The sequence below is a fragment of the Macaca nemestrina genome, chromosome 3 (assembly GCF_043159975.1).
Source record: "Macaca nemestrina isolate mMacNem1 chromosome 3, mMacNem.hap1, whole genome shotgun sequence".
NCBI classification, from domain to species: Eukaryota; Metazoa; Chordata; class Mammalia; order Primates; family Cercopithecidae; genus Macaca; species Macaca nemestrina.
This window is the reverse complement of record NC_092127.1, coordinates 31,368,943-31,390,602: the sequence shown is the minus strand read 5'-3', so window position 1 is coordinate 31,390,602 and position 21,660 is coordinate 31,368,943. Positions and strand designations below refer to the sequence as shown.

The 21,660-nt window shown below is 36.4% G+C and overlaps 1 protein-coding gene, 1 long non-coding RNA gene and 1 pseudogene across 3 annotated transcripts in view; 2 read left to right on the top strand and 1 right to left on the bottom strand.

The window, feature by feature from the left end:
* LOC105488629 (transmembrane protein 144) overlaps positions 1 to 2,739 on the top strand; it is a 106,292-nt gene extending 103,553 nt beyond the window's left edge. The window contains exon 16 of one of the 2 annotated variants that reach the window (XR_011620869.1): positions 2,449 to 2,739. The gene's annotated coding sequence lies outside the window, so the exon portion shown is untranslated. The remainder of the gene's footprint in view (positions 1 to 2,448) is intronic. The other variant, XR_011620870.1, reaches the window with a different exon arrangement.
* A 647-nt stretch (positions 2,740 to 3,386) lies between these two features.
* The window catches only part of LOC105488633 (uncharacterized), a 96,708-nt gene continuing 78,434 nt past the window's right edge, over positions 3,387 to 21,660 (bottom strand). The window contains exons 3-4 of the long non-coding RNA XR_011620871.1: positions 5,507 to 5,622; positions 3,387 to 3,566 (exon numbers count right to left, since the gene is read on the bottom strand). This is a non-coding gene — a long non-coding RNA (uncharacterized lncRNA). The remainder of the gene's footprint in view (positions 3,567 to 5,506; positions 5,623 to 21,660) is intronic.
* LOC105488632 (axin interactor, dorsalization-associated protein pseudogene) lies at positions 10,201 to 15,042 on the top strand (annotated as a pseudogene).

The window sequence follows — 21,660 nt, the reverse complement described above, 5'->3', positions numbered from 1 at the left end:
TTTATCTTTTAATTTTTAACCATTTGCTTTTCACCTTATTTTTAAATTTGATCTGTGTTTTCTAATCATCTGTCTCACATTTGTTTTTTTTAAGAAAAGGAAAGTGTATGAGCTTATCTTAATGTTTATAATGTAGTATTTCTAAAAGTGTGGATGATGGATGAATAGAGTCACTTTTAGCTCATGTTACACAAGTAGATCTTGGATCCACTACTAAATCAGTATCTCAGAGGTAGAGAAGACATGGAGTTGCTCTTTAACAAGGTTGCCAGGGGATCTTTTGAACCCCATCAAGTTTTATTTTGTAAAATTTTAAACCTATTAAAAATTTGTGCACAAACCCAGGTTTGAAAATTTGAAAAAGCAGTAAATAAACATTGTATCAACTGGTAGCATTTTGCTTCCTTTACTCATCTCCCTCTCCCTCCTATCTCTCTCCCTTCCTTCCTCCCTTCTGCCCTTTCTCACTCCTCCCCACTCTCCCTGAGATAACCTGAAAGTAAATCTACCCATCATGACACATTACCTTTACCTACTTCAGCATTTATTGCTTAAGATAAGGATACTCTCCCCTTCACAATCACAATGTCCTTATTACATAAAAGAAATTTAATATTGATTAAAAACTATTATCTAATATACTCTCTATGGTTGGTTGCTACATTAATGGCCTTGATGAATATCTCATCCCACTATCCAACCCACTATCAACAAAGGAACATGCTTCAAGTAGAGACTAGATAAACCTATGCATATTGAAGCCTGTGCTCTTAGAAGAATCCTCTTACCAGAGGACACCTGGGCCAGTCTCCTTGAGACTATAAAAATGCTCTTACCAGAGGACACCTGGGCCAGTCTCCTTGCGATTATAAGAATGCTCTTACCAGAGGACACCTGGGCCAGTCTCCTTGAGACTATAAGAGCACACAAACAGGGAAACCCAGCCATTCAGCCATCCCTCCAGCTGCATGGTTAAGTGCAGGTGAAACCGGAAGAGAAAACCATCAGCACCTGTTGCAATTTATTATTTCCAGAGAAGCAATAAAGTATTTATTTTAAGCCACTGAATTTGAGTGTATCAAACAGTAATGGATACCTAATTGGTAGTCTATTTAAATTAACTTAGTTGTTAACATAATGTCCTTTCTAGCTGTTTATCTTTTTGATCCAGGATCAATTCAAGACTTAACACACTGAATTTTGTTATTACAGTTTTTTAGTTGTTTCTTCAATACCTGTCTTCTTAATTTTTTTTGTCCCTAATGATACTGCCTTCTTAAAAGTAGAATTCAGACCTGTTGTCTTATAAAATATCCTATAATTTTCATTTATTGAAGCAGCTTTTGTGCACTAATATAATCTCCTACAAATGTTTAATGGAAGCTTATAAATAAGATTATCATGTGTTCTTAGGTTATTAAACTTAGCACATACCCGTTAAATTAACTTCATTCATTGCCTTTTTCACATCCTTTAAACCAAACTTTTTTCAATTTTATCTGTAGGTTAATATTTCCTGAATTGTTGTATACTTCACATTACATCACATTAAGAGGTATATGTCCCATTTATACCATTACTGGTGATACTCAGTTTGATAATTTGATTAAGGTGGTTTCCACCAGATTCATTCATTATTAAAAAATACTTTGAGAGCATACTAATATCCTATTCCCCAACCAGCTTTCACCCAATGGTTTTAGCACCCACTGATGATTCTTGTCTGATGAATTATTTTTTCAGTAGTTGCAAAAATGTGATCTTGTACATCTATCACTAATTGTATATTTATTATCCAGCATTTTTCTGTAAAAATAAGTTTTTTCTTCTGTCTTCCCTCTCCTTTCCCAGAGACTTGTGGAAACCATTTGACAATGGTGTTCAATGTGTTAAAATCCATTGTAATTCATTTTTAATTATATTTTAATTTCTCAGATTTGAACAGTAGAAGCCCCTCAATGCCTCCATTAGTCTTTATGCACTTCCTAGCTTTCTTTTACATTTACTCATTTTGTACATTCTCTCACCCCAACATTTAATCAATTCTTTCTTCAAAGGACTGGGAAATGATATTTAAAACTAAGATTGCCTAGCTCTCTGGTTTACAAAATTATTCCATTTATGTCACATTTTATAGACATGGGTTAAACTCTAGCTCTGCCACTTGTTATCTGGGTAGACTTTGTCACATTATAGTTCCGAGCTTCAGTGTATTCTTAGCCTTTACTCACTATGGTTCTTTTCTGTTGTTTTATAGCATCTAGAGTTCACAAGAAACTGAATATCATGTTTGAGTATAGAGTGAGCTCAAAACATTGTAGGGGAAGCACTGGGGCTAGTAATTTACAGCTTTAATTCTAGGAATCTCAGAATCCTTTTCAATTAAATCTACTGTGTTCCTGTCCTAGTGGGTTGTCTCTTTTCATCTTTTGTTGTTTCTTTTTTCAGAGAGAGAAGATATCTTCAGCAAAAGATGGACATGGCTCAGAGAGAAAGCTCGTGGTCCTCATTCGGTAATTATTTCCTGTTCTGACTTTGCTCAGCAGTCCGCTTCTCTGGATTAAGAATTTGATCAGATAAAACAAAGACGACACATCTGCACCATTTTTGTCCTTCTGTGGCAAAGAGCAGAGATGTTTCCAACTTCCTCTGTGGCTAGCCCCACCCCATTTCTCACTCTTCCTAGTAAAGAATTGTTAGCGAAAACTGTGTGGCCAATAATATAAGACCTCTCTTTAAAAAAGAAAAATATAAAATCAGAAATATGAGTCTTTTATTCAAAGAACTGACTAAAAGTTATTTTTAAAAATGACTAAGATGAATAGCTTTGGGATTTGGTGTTGGATACTGTATGGAGCTTGTCCCTCGCGTCATCCTCTGATGCAGCTCTCCTAGTCATATGCCATAACAGGGCTTCATTCCTGTCCTACTAAATCCATAAGCAAGAGGAAAAAACAACACGATCAAGGGACAAACTACATGGTGTGAGGCCAGCTCAGGATACATACAGGGTATACTCAATATATCTTTGTTATTTCTTAATTGCTGTGACCATGTCAACCTGGCACATTCACTATAATAGTAATGAACATTTTGAGTGCTTACAAATATGCCAGGGTGTGTCTCAAATGCTTTTCTCTTATTAATACAATCTTCACAATAAGCCTATGACATAGCTACTTTCATCTTCTCCATTTCACAGATTAAAAATTGAGGCACAAAAAGGTAAGTTGCCTGGGCACATACAGCTAATAAAGCCCAGAGCCAGCTAGCCTGGCTCCAAAGTCTATGCTTTTACCCTTATATTGCTCTTGGCATATAGGCGTTATGGATACATAATATCTATCATACTTAATAAAATCAAATACGCTATTGCCCAAAATGCCTTTAATAAAGGGCAAACCAACTCTGTCTCTTCAAAAAAATTTTAAAATTAGCTGGGCATGATGACACGCACCTGTAGTCTAAGCTACTCAGGAGGCTGAGACAGGAGGATTGCATGAGTCCAGGAGATCAAGGCTACAGTGAGCCATGATGGTGCCACTGCACAGAGCCAGCCCCTGTCTCTGAAAAGAAAAAAAAGGGAAAGAAAGTCAACCCACACACGAATAGAACTAGCGATCAGATCATTCGCTATAGCACTTTTCTTCACAGAACATAAGCCTAAAAGACTGACAGCTTTTTACAAAGAACAGCCTTTAACTTCTACTGGGTGAGGCAAATAGCAGCAGTGCTTTGTGGTATCTGTCCTGCTCAAGTAGTTTTTCTCTGCAGGATTTATGAAAGTTGTGTTTGATAAATATTTCAAAGCTTTGCTCTCAGGGGATTGTTTTATTAAAGCTATGTCACTTTCTCATGTGAAATGTGTGTTTGGTGAGTAGAGTATACTGACTGACCCTTTTACTCTGTAGTTTTCCAAAGCACAAAACTAATCTGCACAAACTTGACTCAATATGAAGCCAATCACAAGGAAAATCAAAGTTTTCGAATGGGGATCAAACTTCTTCGGAGTAGAAAAAATATTTGAAAAGAGAACTACGTTTCTGTAATATGTAATTCCAAAAGCAGTACTGCTAACATTTTGAACACTTAAAAGATTTACAAAAAGAAAAAGAAAAATTAAGTGTCAGGGGAAATTAATTAATAGCACTTATTTGCAGACATCTTGTTTCACTGTAAGTACATCTTCCTTTAGCAATAGGGTTGCCTACACTGTATGTTCTGCGTTCATCTGTATTAGGCAAAAACCTTGAACTACTCCATGTTGTGGTGATATTTCAAACTCCTGAGGAACCAACTAGCGAGAAAGCAAATGATCCTTGGACTCAATTTAGAATGTTGCTTTGATGATGTACTAAATCTTACTGTTCTCTGTCTTTGACATGAAAAAGTTACAGCTGAGGATTTGGTTGAACTCTGGAAGCATCATTATTAGAACTAATACAAGGCACCATGCAGACAGTCCTGTTCAAGACCTTGAACACCACTATAATTTGCAGTGTAGTTAATGAGAAGAACACAGGGTTCAGTGTCAGAGAAACAAAAGCTAAAGTCCCAATCCTCTCACTTATTAGTAGTGTGTCACTAGATAATTTAATTAACCTCTTTCAGCCTTGGGTTCTTCATCTATTATGAAGGTGCAGTATTTGCCAGACAGCTGAAAAGAACAAAAAGGAGAATGGGAAAGTTCCAGAGACTTTTCATATAAACAGGCAGAAGATGAGTGCTTAAGCTGGGATCCCAGAAGACAAAAGGCCATATCCCAAATTGGGTAAACTGCATTGCAGGAACAAAGCAAAAGCAACAGCTGAAATGATAAAAATATGTCGAATGCATGTTAAAGTCACAACAGAAGAAAGACGATGTACTTGTCAGTACTCGAAAAAATTTTTCAGACTGCCTTGTGCCATATTCCACATCCGGGTTTCTTTAAAGGGTCTGAGAACAATTTCTGACACTTTAAAACAGTTTTTACAATGTAAAATGAAAATGAAAAATACCAACCCTGCCTAGCACCCAGGATTATTTGGAGTAACAAGGGAAATAATGCAAATGAAAGCATTGTTATGTTAATTAATGTGTTGTAGCATCGAGCACTCATTAGTGTGTGCTCATTGCTCTAATCAAGTATACTTAGGAGAGAGGCTTTACTTACTTCATTATCCTAGAAAATATAAACATAAGTAGCACAACTTAATGGTTACTCTAAGCAATGTTCTATCTTTGCTGCATGTATTGGGATTAAGCATGAAGCCGTAGCATCTGTGTTTGTATTGCTTAGGATTTTTTATATTATATTTTCTCTGATGAATATTCACTTCGATTTGTTTATAATATATAGTAACTGGGCTTTTCTTATACTCGATAAAGATTAATAAGGTATGACAAAGTTGGCCACATTGAATAATACTTCGTAGTGATGTAAAGCTGTTTCCTGCTTCTGGATACCTCAGTACCATTTATGGAAGGGTGCACAGTGTAGTGACTGATAAGAATAGGCTCTCACATTTTATAGACATGGGTTAAACTCCAGCTCTGCCACTTGTTATCTGGGTAGACTTTGCCACATTATAGTTCCGAGTTTCAGTGTCTTCTTTGTCTGTAAAATGGAGAAAGTCATACCTATAGAAGTTCAAAGAAAGAGTGAAATAAGACAAAAGGAGTCATCACCAGGTCAATCCTCACCAACTTCCCCCTTAGGTATCCACAAGTGGCTTTGACCTCAATGATTCTGCTATACTCAAGTTCTGACCTTCAGTCCTGGAAGCTCAGAGAGGAAAAATCACCGGGGCCCCAGAGTAGACTGGCCTCAGCAATCCTGAATCAAGCTATCAAAACACAGTAGACAAGTATACATTGCTGTACATTAAGGTTTTTTCCCCTTTTAATATTAATCTTTTCCAGCTTTATTGACATATCATTGACAAATAAAAATTATATATATTTAAGATATACATAGTACTGTTTGGATATATGTACACACGGTGAAATTATTACTGCCATCAAGCTAATTAATAGGCAAAACCATTGAAATAGTCCATGTTGTGGTGATGTTTCAAATTCCTGAGGAACTAACTAGTGAGAATGCAAATAATCCTTGGACTCAATTTAGAATGTTGCTTTGACAATTTACTAAATCTTACTGTTCTCTGTCTTTGATATGAAAAAGTTACAGCTGAGGATCTGGTTGAACACTGGAAGCATCATTATTAGAAGTAATACAAGGCACTGTGCAGTCATGTTCAAGACCTTGAAAGTAACTGTAATTTGCAATGTACTTAATGCCATTAATCAAAAGTAATGGCAAAACTACAACTACTTTTGCACCAACCTAATAACATATGCATCACCTCACATTGTTACCATTTGTGTGTGTGTGTGTGTGTGTGTGTGATGAGAACATTTAAGATCTACTCTCATCAAATTTCAAGTATGTAATACACTATTATTAACTACAGTCACCATGCTATGCATTAATTTTAAGGAGAGCTTTCTGCCATGTGAACTTGTCTGCTGCAATCTCTCCCTGAAGGTGAGCTACATGGAAAGCCAACTGAACAGAAAGGTTCTTGCTGAGTGAGGAATTTGAAAAGGAAAGTTGGTTATTTACTTAGGTGTATAACATAACTCTAGCTTTCTCCACATAGCTACATTTGTCATATAGACATAATACTCTGGACAGTCTGGAGGGCTCCTGCTTAAGAGTATTAGATGGGCATTCTCGATATTTGCCTCCATGTTTTGTCTTCCTCTAAGCCCCAACTTTTATGAGCTTCCCTATTGATGGACACAATATTTGAAGAAAGGCACATAACTTTTTTTTTTTTTTTTAACATCAACAACATCCCTTTTATTTATGCCTATTTAGGAAATGATTACAGTTTTAATTAACAGTAGTTTGAAAGTCCTCAGCTTTTCTTTTTTTAATTTTTAAATTATTATTATTGTTTTTAAAATTATACTTTAAGTTCTAGTGCACATTTAAGTACATGTGCACAACGTGCAGGTTTGTTACATATGTATACATGTGCCATGTTGGTGTGCTGCACCCATTTACTTATCATTTACACTAGGTATTTCTCCTAATGCTATCCCTCCCCTCTCCCCCAATCCCACGACAGGCCCCGGTGTGCAATATTCCCCATGCTGTGTCCAAGTGTTCTCATCGTTCAATTCCCACCTATGAGTGAGAACATGCGGTGTTTGGTTTTCTGTCCTTGCGATAGTTTGCTTAGAATAAAAGCATATAACTTTCAATTATTTTACAACCAAGTCTTGTAGGCCTATTCTTTTTAGGATTATTTTTGCAATTGTGTTGCGTAGCTCTCAAAAGGCAGACTTATCTCTCTCCCTTTGTGGTTTTTGGTGCGCTTTTTGATGACATGGTCAAGAATTGATAAAAAATAGCTACTTCACATTACCTGGCTGTTAGTAATTATTCAATAGATGTTAGTTCATTAATTTTATTTTCCCTTGCCATGAATTTATCTTAGGCTATATCCCTACTGTACCCTCAAAGAAATAAAAGTCAAATTTTGTCTAACATCTCATGATAGTCTTCCTACTGATGTCAGTTACTACTAAAACTGCCCATTTCTCTGCAGCTGCTACTACTCTGTCAGCCTAAGAGAAGAATCTCTGAAATTTTGACAGCATGTGGAAATATTCCCACTGATTATAGAATTATGAAGATGGAGAAGAGTATTTTAAAGGAGTTTTGCAGGAGCTACAGGAGAGGATTCAGGTATATTTATATTCATAGTATATGTGTAATGCTTTGTTCCTGCTCCTTCATTACTTTTTATTAAGAAGAGACAAGGAGAGAGACATGGAAATGACTAAGGCACAAAAGGAAAGGCATTTTTTACATTTCAAAGTCACAGGTAAAAAACATTTATCATTTTCATGTGGAAACATTCTTCCAAGCTGTAACTAATAATGGTCTCTCTTACTATTTCCCCCACTTCTGCAGCTGCTAAAACACCTTTGCCACCAGCTCCCACACCCAAACCATGCCTTTGGATTTCTTCAGTTTGTAAATGGGAACATCTTCTTTTTAAAGCCTTTGCTGTATTAATTAATAGTTAAGAATCCAGGGCCAAGCCCGGTGGCTCACGCCTGTAATCCCAGCACTTTGTGAGGCCAAGGCGGGCAACTCACCTGAGGTCGGGAGATCGAGACCAGCCTGACCAAAATGGAGAAACCCCGTATCAATTAAAAATACAAAATTAGATAGGCGTGGTGGAATATGCCTGTAATCCCAGCTACTCAGGAGGCTGAGGCAGGAGAATCACTTGAACCTGGGAGGTAAAGGTTGTGGTGAGCCGAGATTGTGCCATTGCATTCCAGCCTGGGTGACAAGAGCGAAACTCTGTCTCAAAAAACAAAAACAAATATAAAAACAAAAAATAAACAGTGGCTGGCATAGAGGCAAGAAACTCTATGAGCAGAAGATAACTATCTTATCAGCAGCACAGTGAGCCTCCAAAAAGAATCAAGATCTTTGAAAATGGCTGGGAGAGCTCCCAACTGAGTAGGCTTCAGCCTCCCACTGTCAATACTTAAGGTGCAAATGCCTCAGGCTGGGGGTGGATTACACTAGGCAAGGATACAGAGAATGGAATAATTAGGATGAAATCTGCCCAGTAGGAATCAACCAAACTAGTGATATGTGGCAAACAATGACTTTAGTGGAACCTAAGAAATAAGAATCAGCAGAGGAGCAGCCACTCACACGTACAGAAGTATGAAATTTTTCTTCATGCAAAGCCATTGGAGGATATTCTCTATGATGCATCATAAAATATTTTTGAATTTTAAGTTGTGGTACTTTTTTGTGTTTTGAAATACACATAACTCATTTTTTTATTTGATAAAACTTTCTGTTATTAGTACTGGGAATTTGGAAAGATAATATCAACCAATTATACTATGCTGGAAGGAACATTCTGCCCAAGTAGCAATGGGGCATGTTTGGAAAACACTGATTTAAAATTATCTAGGTTATTTTATTTAGACCCCATTTTAATTAAAAGAGCACAGTCTTGGTAAAATCACTTAGCAACTCTGGATCTTGAGTACCTTTCATTGGAATTATGGAACCATACAAGAAAATCCAATTCGAGGATTCTATAACATTTTTCTTCCAGTGAATTTACTGATGAAATAAAAGGGTGTGATGGTAGGTTGGAGGAATGAGAGCGCCATTTTGTTTTCAATCCTGAGAATAAGGTTGGTGGCACCAGTAACCCAAAAATGACTTACTCATTTAAGACTTCACTCATGTTGATCCAGATCATGTTTAATGGATCCCTGAATGTCACAAAAAGGCCAGAGCAGGTTGAATTTGAATCTACTTTTCCTTCAAAGTCAGTAAGAACTGGAATAGAGTTCTCAAACAGGAATGGATTAATAGAATAATAAATTCACCAGGTAAATGACAAAGCGAAGCACAACTTCCTAAAACAAATATTTTTTTAGGACTGAGAATTATTCCAGTATTTATAATCACCAAACTTGCCCTGAAGAACAGCAATTGTGTCCATCCTGTCACCTGAGATGACCCTAATCAAGGGGCATTTTTAGAAGAGTAAAATCTAAAGTCACAAAGCTTACTGCATGAGAAATTGAAAGAGAAGTGAAGAGAAAAAGGTATAGCAAAAACAGCCGAGTTTCAACCTTCAGATTTTTGCTATTAGTAATATCCTGCAATGTTAATACAGTGGTTGTTTGTATTTTTTTACAGAAAGCATTCATCTACCTTATGTTATTTAATCCTCACAACAGTCCTGTAAGTTATGTTCAGCAAGAACTAACTTGTAAAAGAGGAAACTGGCTTTCAGAAATGAAAATGGCTTGTGTAAATGATGGGGAAAGCCACAGTATAAAGACAGTATGCTCCTTTGTATCACATTAGTTCCAACTGCCACAGAGATTTTAGGCTGACTTCTCATCTAGAGCAATGGTTCCCAACCTTTTTGGCACCAAGGATTACTTTTGTGGAAGACAATTTTTCTACAATCTGGGGATGTGGCAGGGGGGATGGTTTGGGGATGATTCAAGTGCATTACATTTGTTGTGTACTTTGTTTCTATTATTTTTACTATTATTATTATTGTTTCTATTATTTTTATATATATGTAACATATAAAGAAATAATTATACAACTCACCATAATATAGAATCAATGGGAGCCCTGAGCTTGTTTACCTGGGGGTAATGGGAGACAGGGAAAGATCATCAAGCATTAGATTTTCATAAGAAACACACAACCTAGATCCCTCACATGTGCAGTTCACAATAGGGTTTGCCCTCCTATGAGGCTCTAATGCCACCCCGATCTGACAGGAGGCAGAGCTCAAGCGGTAATGTGAGCAATGGGGAGTGGCTATAAATACAGATGAAGCTTCATTGGATCACCTGCCACTCACCTCCTGCTGTGCAGCCTGGTTCCTAATAGCCATGGACTGGTACTGGTCCGTGGACCTGGGGTTGGGGTGTAAATGTGTGGCTCTAAACTTTTTTTCAGCAGATAAAAACACAGATGCAATAGTTGCAAGTGCAGTGTAAAAGGCCTAGAATCCTGTCTGTTGGACCTTCCTTCCAATCCCAAACATGTTCCCACCTGGGCAACACTTGAAGCTATTCATTTGATTACATATAAATATAAAATTCTGGATTATAAACTCTGAAATGCTTATTTCCCTTCCCAACCCTGAGGCATTTCTTTTGATTCCAATGGGCAAGAAATCAGACACCTTCCCTTTCTCTTCCCAAAAGGCATTTGTTTACATTAGGGAGATAGGGTTTCTCTTTGTCTTTCTGGAGAGAAGGAGGAGCTGTCCTGCTCCCATGTAGCCTTCAGGGTTTCAGTTTCTGAGGTTCCCTTCCCATGGTGAAAAAACACCCCTTTGCCCATACAGGCCTGTCCCTCTATGGCAATGTGATGAGAAAGGGAAAGAACTGCAAAGCAGAACTGATTGCTTTAAGTAGTAATAATCTGCCTTTGCCCAGAAATGCATACTAAGAATACAGGTATTAAAAATGTGTTACAGATATCCTAGATAATGATGCAGATGCAGATATAGATATAAAAAATAGTAATGTATATTGTGATAATACCCTTTAGTCATAGTGTGTGAACATGTGAAATGTTTGGTTATTAAACTTTCCATCATGAGTATTTGAAAGTAGAATAATGCATAGATAATAGCTCTAAAACCGTGATGATTCTTCAAAGGACTTGATCCACATACACGAGTTTTTGCACTGGAAGCCAAAGCTACTTGGTTGGGTCTATAGAGAGAAGCCCTTACCACCCAAGATAGCCTTGACAATGGGCTTGGGCGGCTCCTCGGCGGGCGGTGGTGGTGGCCGTAGTGGTTCCTCCTGGCCCTGTCAATGTGGGCACCAGGCCCGGGGAGGATGGCGCCCTAGAACCCGGCCTTACTGGGGTAGGCATGGGAGGGGACGCGGTGGGGACCGGCCATGTCAGAGGTGACTTGGAGTCTGCTGCAGCACTGGGGCTCCAGTTTTAGGAGAGGCTCCGACTTCGACTCTTGGGGCCAACTGGTGGAGGCGATAGACGGGATCAGATATTCACAAGACATCTACAAAAAGAGGCCCAAGCTCAACACAATAATTCTGAATTTACAGAAGAACAAAAGAAAACCATAGGCAAAATTGCAACATGCTTGGAATTGCGAAGTGCAACTTTACAGTCCACACAGTCTCAAGAAGAATTTAAACTGGAGGACCCGAAGAAACTAGAACCAATCCTAAAGAATATTCTTACATATAATAAAGAACTCCCATTTGATGTTCAGCCTGTCCCATTAAGAAGAATTTTGGCACCTGGTGAAGAAGAGAATTTGGAATTTGAAGAAGATGAAGAAGAGGGTGGTGCTGGAGCAGGGTCTCCTGATTCTTTTCCCGCTAGAGTTCCCAGTACTTTATTACCAAAGTTGCCATCAGAACCAGGAATGACATTACTCACTATCAGAATTGAGAAAATTGGTTTGAAAGATGCTGGGCAGTGCATCGATCCCTATATTACAGTTAGTATAAAGGATCTGAATGGCATAGACTTAACTCCTGTGCAAGATACTCCTGTGGCTTCAAGAAAAGAAGATACATATATTCATTTTAATGTGGACATTGAGCTCCAGAAACATGTTGAAAAATTAATCAAAGGTGCAGCTCTCTTCTTTGAACTCAAACACTACAAGGCTAAAAAAAGGTTTACCAGCACCAAGTGTTTTGCTTTCATGGAGATGGATGAAATTAAACCTGGGTCAATTGTAATAGAACTATACAAGAAACCCACTGACTTTAAAAGAAACAAATTGCAATTATTAACCAAGAAACTACTTTATCTTCATCTACATCAAACTTTGCACAAGGAATGATCCTGACATGATGAACCTGGAACTTCTGTGAATTTTACCACTCAGTAGAAACCATCATAGCTCTGTGTAGCGTATTCACCCTTTAACAGGCAGGAAGCAAGCCATACGCAGACCAGTAGGCCAGAGGGAGTCCAGTGCAAAGTTGTACCACAGAATTCAAAGTTCAGCACATCACTGATGTATAGGACTCCTTTGGATACAGGTTTATTGTAGATTTTGAAACATGTTTTTACTTTTCTATTAATTGTGCAATTAATAGTCTATTTTCTAATTTACCACTACTCCTACCCTGCTTCCTGGAGTAATACTGTTGTGGGTAGGACGTGCTCATCTTCAAACTTAATACAGCAATAAGCATGTGCTAGAGTTTACACATCTGTTCACTTTTGCTCCAATATCCTCTTTTCACTTAACTTCAAGCTTTGGGCTGATGTGGTTAAGGCTGTGTCAAAACTGGACCAGTTCTGCTGCCTAAGAAGGTCTGTTTGGATGTTTATAGGCAGCTCCTCCGAAGTGGCCTAAATTCACCCTGATGTGATAGTTTTCCTGCTTAGAAAGTGGGCTTGGCCAGATCAGTATCCCATATGGGAGTGTTCCTTAGGTTGTAGCTCTGATTGTTTCCAGATGACCAGATTGTTTTTCTGAAAATGAGCATATTTTAGTCATGTTGATTAGCTGTTCTTCTACATCACATTGTTACTCTTTCTGACGATGATTCTAGGGTTAACATTGAAACCATCTCAAAATAATTACAAAGTTTTAGATGGGTTTACAATGTCTTCTAAACAATATAATCTAAAAATAACTGAGTCAGATGCTAACGAGATACTGCAGGCATAACTGCTGTTTTTCTGACAACTGATTGTGAAACCTTAAAACCTGCATACCTCTTCTTATAGTGAGGAGTATGCAAAATCCGGAAAGATACTCTATTTTTTTATATAGGTAGATAAGATCACCATTTATTTCCTATTTAGATATACTGACCTTCATCCATATGAAAATATGCAGGTCATTAGCTTACTATAATTTGACTATTTACTTTTGACTTAATGGGGCATAAATAAAACTTTCATAGTACACATGAGGTGGATATTTGATACACAGAACATTTGTGGTGGGCTTTCTGTGGGTTAGATGTAAAGCCCACATATTTTAATATTCACTACTTTAAATGAGCAATGCATGAGGGGAATGCAGTGTCAGTACCTGGCCTATTTTTAAACTAGTGTAATCACCCTAGTCATACCATTCAGTGTGTTTGCTTTTTAAAATAAGTAACCACAATTAAGTAGTTTTAGCCCTTGCACTTCAAGAGATCTAGTCTTTACTTTCAGTTGTCTGTTAGGTCCATTCTGTTTACTAGATGGATGTTAATAAAAACTCTGTGAGCCTGAATGAATTCTCGGCCAAATTTAGTCTTGTCTCTCATCTCGATTGCATTAATTCCAAATTCTAAAATGATTCAATCCACAATAGCTCTAGGGGATGAAGAATTTGCCTTATTTTGTTCTTCACTCAGTTCCTAAGACTGCGAGTTGTCAAATCCCTAGACTGTAAGTTCTTCAAGGAGCAAGAAGTGCATTTTCTCCATGTCATGTAATTTTTCTGAGGTGCTTGGCAGCATTCTGTACCCTGTGGAGTACTCAGTACCTTTTGTTTGATGTTGCTGACAAGACCTAAAAAACAATCCCTTAAAAAAAACCCCATTGAAAGGGAGCAAAACCGATATATTATTTTTTCTCTTTTCTCATAAACCATAAGATATGTATATCAAAGTGATAATTTATATGAAGCATCTGCTATCCTTCACATAAGTATGGTTTATATGAACTGCAAATACCTTTCATCAACATTAAAGAAGCTTAAATTGAAAAAAAAATGGAAAAATACTGAGGTTATCTATGATATTAAAATTGCCAATCATGTTTAGGCATGGGCCACTAAATTCTAAATTTTTCTTTTGCTTCTAATAAATATGGGCAGTGTCTACAAGCGTTATTGTTCCATCCTGACTTTTTGCACAAAGTCTTGACTTGTCTACTAAGGTATCAGGATATTCAAGATTTTTCTGGACAACACATTAAACTTCAGAGATCACAAGCTTGGTTAACACTGGCTTGGTATTTTATAGACCAACCAAAATTTAAAGTGCATCAACTCTTCCTAAGTACATGTGATGATAACATTGGAAACACGCACGCACTTCCTGATGATGGGATGTTGGGTTTCGTCTCTTGTGAATGACCTGCTCCTGAACAACTTTGGGGAACAACATGAAAACATTTTGAATATTATGAAGAAACACTAGGAAGACAATATAAAATCTTTATAAGATTTTTTTTTTCTTAACTTGAAGGCAGCAGTTAGTAGAAAAAGAACACGTTAAGAACATTACCAAATAAGTTGATAATTACAGAAAAGTACATTATGGACTATACTTCAGCAAGCCTCTCAAACCAAAAATCTGTTGAATAAAAATTACTGAAGATTTTGATTTGAAATTAATGTGATTTGAGACGTTCCATGCTAGTTAATATTTTTAAAAACTGAAATTATCTTGAGTTGAATTTAATTTTCCTTTGAAAGTCAGTCATTAAGTTACATATACTTTTATTAGTGACAGCTCATAAAGAATTTCATTCTTCTCATTCCAGAATGCATTTTATACATTGATTACATTTAGTATACTTTTATTTTATTGATTTGTTTAAATATAAAATATATTTAAATTATTTTGGTTTTCATTGTGTTTATTTTTACTGTTACTTTCCATTTATAACTGCTAATAATGGTTTCCTATTCATGATAGGGACATGTCATTTTTTTTCAAAGTATAATTAAATTAAATTTTGAAATGATTGCAATGTGTCCCTGATTATGTTACCTGGCAGATTCTGTGGGCATTTAAATTTGGAACTCCTGATTTAAAGCATATGAAAGGAAAAGAAAAGTAATATTTCAGCACAAATAGACTATTTCTTTTGCTGCTCCTTTAGCCTGGAATTCCCTTTCTATTTGGCATAACTCAGTTCTGTCTTCAAGGACTATTTTAAGTAGAAATCTTTTTTTTTTTTTCTCTGAAGATACTTCCCCCAGGCACTAGAGAAAGAATTAATTACCTATCCAATAATGCTTGGTTCTTTTCACCAGTCTGGTACTTGTCTCATAGTTTGGTTGTGTTTGAAGATGGCTGCTACCTACGCTGGGAGCCTTTTGGTACAGGGACTACCTTTCTTATGTACCTTTTTATCACCAGGGTATAACAGATGTTTAATAAGCCTTTGTTAATTTTGAAACCGTTAATGCATTTTTTAAAAGCATTTGTAGCTTTACCGATGGCAAAAATACTATTGGACAATGTTAGACGTATATCTGAAATACATTAATCTTTGTAAGTCACACAAGTACAAATTAATTTAAAGATAAGAAATCAATTTTATTCAAGCCACTTCATGGCCCTCAAGACAATTTCAGGATCATTCTCACAAACTCCTCTAGGTTGTATATTCTTTTTTTCTTACGCCACATACTCTTTATGATTATTGTCCTTTATACTATTTCTGTTTTTTCTTTTCCTTCCCTGAGTCCTGCCAGTTGAGCATGGGGAAGAGCAGCTCTCTGTTGGCATTCAGAGCTACCACTTGCTGAGCCCTAATTTAAACACTGCTTTGTTCTAAAATGGTTAACATAGCTCCCATTAGAATTAGACATTGAAGAGACTATTGCCCAAAAATAGTAATGGTAGTTATCTCTGTATGATATTTTCCTATCCTTTCATCTCTCTAGAAATACAGCCTAATGATCTATAATTCATTGCAATGTATAGTGCTCACTTAGGCAAAATGTATGACTTTGAGTCTGATTTTGAAAAATCATGTTCCTTTTTGACATTTTATTATAACTAGCCCAAACAATTAACTTTCTGCAAAAACGTCTCTGAAGATAGATATAAACGACATACGTAAGTAGTTCTAACGTTTGAAAGCTGTTGGAAGACATGTTGTTGTATGAAAAGAAGTGTTTCTTTTCAGTTTATTCTCAGTAATTTGAACAATAAGCAAGCAGTTTGTCAACATTTAGACAGGCCAGTGGAGCTATCAGTAGTCACTGTGGGAGCACTTCACAAAAATTAGATTTGGTAATAATTAGGCAGCTGTATGGGATGAGGCTGGGGCAAAGTCGGAGGATAAGCAATAGTCCCCTGGCTAGAAATTAGAGACGTGTACTCGCTTAGGATTTGGGGAGGGGAATAAGACTGAAAGAAATTCTACATTTTAAACTTTAATGACATTTAAAATACCCTTTTAAATCATGTTGAACTCCTGGATACTGGAAAAATATGTTACACCTTTTCATTATTCTAAGACCAAGTTCATTATAAATCATTTGTATTGCTTCAGTAAAAACTTAGGATCTTCAAATATTTCGTCAATAATAGTATGTGCAAGTCCTATATTTTCCCTTTTCAAACATTTCTATCAATTGCTTCATTTCTAAAATTTTTTTATTTTATATGACCTAAGTTATTAAGACAAAAGGAGGTATTTAAAAATAAAACAGAATGTATGTAACTTATTTGGATTTCCCTCAACATTTAAAAAAAAAAAATAGGTTCTATAGCTACCTGAATACTGTACTCAGTTCAGTTTTTTTTTTTTTTAAGGTGGATACATGGTCTTCAGAGCTTTTATATATTAAATTAGAGTTACACTAAATTAAAAGTTTTAAATAACCTATAAGTTATTACTTCAATTGCAATCTATCAAGGAGTGTGAAAGCAAAGCTTAAGCTAACTTCCAACCCCGACGATCCTTCTTAGGTTCTAGAAAGTTTAAATGATTTAGATAGAATTTTTTCTTAACTAGTATTCTAAAATCCAAAAAAATGGCATCATTGGCAAGCAAGATTATGAAGAATGTCATTGAAATTAATTAGCTATTGATCAGAAGATATGCGAACAGAGAATAGTGGAATGTTCTTCCATTGTTCTTCTCTTCCCAATGGAAGAGAAGAAAAGGTGGAATTGGAAGGTGAAATGTTACATAGTAGGACAACCAGCTTCAGAGGAAGCAAAGTTCATGTCTTGATTTTGAATTTGGGGGTTACTTTAGACCTCATTCCAAATAAGAGTAAGTTATATAAATAAAGCCACCACTCCACCTCATCTGTAAATCTATAATGTGAGGAAATTGGACTATACTATACTTGTGAGCCTCCCACCAAAATATACCGTTATTAATGAATTTTCTTTCACATTTATCCGTATCATGAGGCTTTCATATTGGCCCTGAAGTTCAGAGCAATTATAGCTTTTATGCTGAAATCTGCCAAAATAATTTAAAAACATGCTTTAGTCTTAAGTTTATTGAAATGTGTGTAAGTTACAATGATAGAAGAATTAAAGAAGATATTCAGCTCCGGGGACAAGAGAAATGTCCCATTAACAGACCTAGCAGGTTCCTGCTTTTAAGAAAGAAGTCCAGTTATTGGGAGAAATTGGTCAGACCCGTGTTAGCAGCAAGGCTAATGCAATCATGAGCCACTGTGACCCTCCTCTAGGACTCATAGCCTATGATTGTCCCAGAGTCCGTGGCTGGGTTGAAGTCAGGGAGAATCAAGTGGCCCACACTTAGTTTAGAGTGTCCCTGCAGCAAAAAAAGTCAGGAAGATTTTCACTTGTACTCTGTGTTCTATCAAAGTCAGGAGTTAGCTGACTACATTTGAAAATACATTTTGGGGAAAATTTTACCCTTGCCAAAAATACTCATTGGAAAAGGGAATCTACTTTTCATATGTCTAAACAGATGTCAAAGGTGCCATGAATCATATTAGCATAATTACACTTTTCAAAAATTCCAAGGCATTAGTCTCCCATAGAAACACATCGATGAAAATAGATGCTTGAGCAACAAATAGAAATGGAATAAGCAAATCTTACCTGTCAATTTTCATTATCAAAGGTATATTTTTATTAAGTTGGTAAACTGTTTTGCATTTATTAATGTAGAATAAATTAGAACTAGCAATGGCATTAAAAGCAAAAAGTATATATTTAACTATCCTATATCTTTATTTTCTAAATGTACAATGGCCTGAATTTTTTGGGGAAAAAAGGTATCATTTTCTCCCTCGATAAGTTAGCCATGATAAACACACACAAAAAAATGAGTATTATTAAGCTAATCAGAATCTATAAGACTTTCAAATATAAAATATTCTTATTTTACCAATTATTTTAAATTTTAATAATTACACAGAATATTTTTAAAGTTTTTTCTTAGAGGTTGTCTCTCATTAAGAAATGTGCAAGCAGAGTAAATGTGAGATCAGTCATGTACAGCAATGCTAAAATAAATGTAAGATTTTTTAATGGATGACTGACTAATAACCACAAAACAATTTCTAAATATGATTATCCACTAAAAAGGAACCAAGTAGTCTTAAAGAAACAGCCGATCCAAAGTTGGGCAGAAAAAGTACAAGATTAACCTTGGCCCACTTGTGCCAAGAAATAAGGAAATTCTCAGGAATGATGGGGAGCTCTGAAAAGGACACAGAAGACAGTTTGGAGAGAGTTTAACTGGCCGAATTAAGCTAATTTGAGAAGTAAATTAAATAACATAAATGAATCAGAACTCATCACATAAAATAAAAATCCATGAATCCATACTGATATAAATAATAAAGAAAAAATGCTTTCTCTTAGAGCTCTACTAATAAATATAGAAAGAATGATAAAATTAGAATTACCTAAATTAACAAATTGCCATTGGGCAATTTTCATAGTAATAATTGATTCAGATGAGGAACACCAATGGGTGAAAGTTTAATGAGAACAGAATATTGTATATTACTTTCTGGGCACAGTGGTTCACTTATGTAATCCCAGCACTTTGGGAGGCCGAGACGCACAGATCACCTGAGGTCAGCAGTTTGAGACCAACCTGGCCGACATGGTGAAACCCCATCTCTACTAAAAATACAAAAAATTAGCATGGTGGTGGGTGCCTGAATCCCAGCTACTTGGGAGGCTGAGGCAGGAGAATCGCTTGAACCCAGGAGGTGGAGGTTGCAGTGAGCCAAGACCATGCCCCTGCACTCCAGCCTGGGTGACAAGAGCAAGACTATATCTCAAAAAAAAAACCAAAAAAAATGAATATTGTGTATTACTGAGAGTATGCATGTAAATATGACATAATATTAATAACTGAGGCATTTGGGTAAAGGGCATACAGATTTCTATGTACTCTCCTAACTATTTTTGGAAATGTAACAGTATATCAAAATTTTACTTATCCAAAAATCTTCCACGTCAGACCCATACAGCCTCCTATAGAGTATTTTTATTTATTAACTATGTTTTATTCTTAAACCTATTATTTTATTCAGGATTTATATAGACTTCCTGTGGGTATATTTGAAATACAAGGGGAAACATATTTTTAAACAGTTCCAAATATTGGGTAAAGATGAAAAATAATAAATACAGTTAAATGCTGTATTTTAGTCAATGAAGTTTTAGTCAATGAAGACTTCACATAATCAACTTTGCATAATGAAGGTTTAGTCAATGATAGACTGCATATACAACACTAGTCCCATAAGATTAGAATACCATATTTTTAATGTACTTTTTCTATGTTTTGATATGTTTAGATGTACAAATACTTCCCATGGTGTGACAATTGCCTACAGTATTCAGTACAGTAGCATGCTATGCAGGTTTATAGCCTCCGAACAATAGGCTACCAGGTAGCCTAGGTGTATAGTACATCTGGGTTTGTGTAAATACACCCTATGATGTTGACACAATGACAAAAATCACCTAATGGTGCATGTTTCAGAAAGTATCATCCTCGTTAAGTGACACATGACTGTTCCAGAATTTATTTTTCCAAATATTCAACAGTCATTTATTGCAAGTTTACTCCGTGACAGATGCAACTCTACACTTTGGGTTTAAAATGAGATTTGTCAGGAAGAAATGTCCAAATGGTATGAATTTGTGAAGGCAGAAGGGTACCGCACACTTTCATGCATGGAGAAAGAATCATTCCCTTCTTTGACACATACCTGTGTGCTCTACCAGTATAAATTACCAGGTTTTTGTTGACCATGTTTAGTGGGCAAAGCCTATGCTTGAGCTCTGAGTGAGAAGGAAATACAAATAACATTTAAGCCCTGTCTTCCAGAAACTCAAATTCAGGGAGAAGATATAAGGAAGGGGAAAAAATAACTAATGATAAAAGAAGATATTTTAGAATGGATACCAAAAAAGAATATGGAAACATAAGAAATAGATGAATCCTTGCCAACAGATACATTTTTTTAAAAAATGCTCAATCAGGCACGGTGGCTCACACCTGTAATCCCAACACTTTGGGAGGCTGAGGCAGGCAGATCACCTGAGGTCGGGAGTTCGAGACCAGCCTGAAGAACGTAGAGAAACACCACCTCTACGAAAAATACAAAATTAGCCAGGCGTGGTGGTACATGCCTGTAATCCCAGCTACAGGGAGGCTGAGGCAGGAGAATCACTAGAACCTGGTAGTTGGAGGTTGCAGTGAGCTGAGATTGCACCATTGCACTCTAGCCTGGGCAACAAGAGCGAAACTCCACCTCAAAAAAAAAAAAAAAAAAAAAAAAAGAAAGAAAAGAAAATCCTCAATATCACTAATCATCAGGAAAATGTAAATCAGAACCACAATGACATGTCATCTCACACTTGTTAGATTGGCTATTATTTGGACAAGAGATAACAAGTGTTGGTGAGAGGGAGTGCCAGGTCTATTCATATGGAGGTGAGACAGCTGCAGAAGAGGCATGAGCAGGAATGATTATTTCAAACTGCTAAGGAGTCAGGTGTGTGGAGAAGAGGCAACTCTTGAACACAGCTAGTGAGAATGTAAACTAGTACGGCCATTACCGAAAACAGTATGGAGGTTCCTTAAAAAACTAAAAAAACAATTAACATATGATTCAGCAACCTCAAGTCTGGATATATATCCAAAGGAAAAGAAATTAGTATTTCAAAGACATAGCTGCGCTTTCATATTCATTGCAGCAGTAGTCACAAGCCAAGATACAAAAGCAATGTATAAATACTTTCTGAGAAATGCCTCGTACGTGATTTTGTCGTTGTGCGAACATCATAGAGTGTACTTACATAAATTCAGATGGTATGGCCTACTACACACCTAGGCTGCATGGTACAGCCTGTTGTTCCTAAGCTATAAACCTGCACAGCATG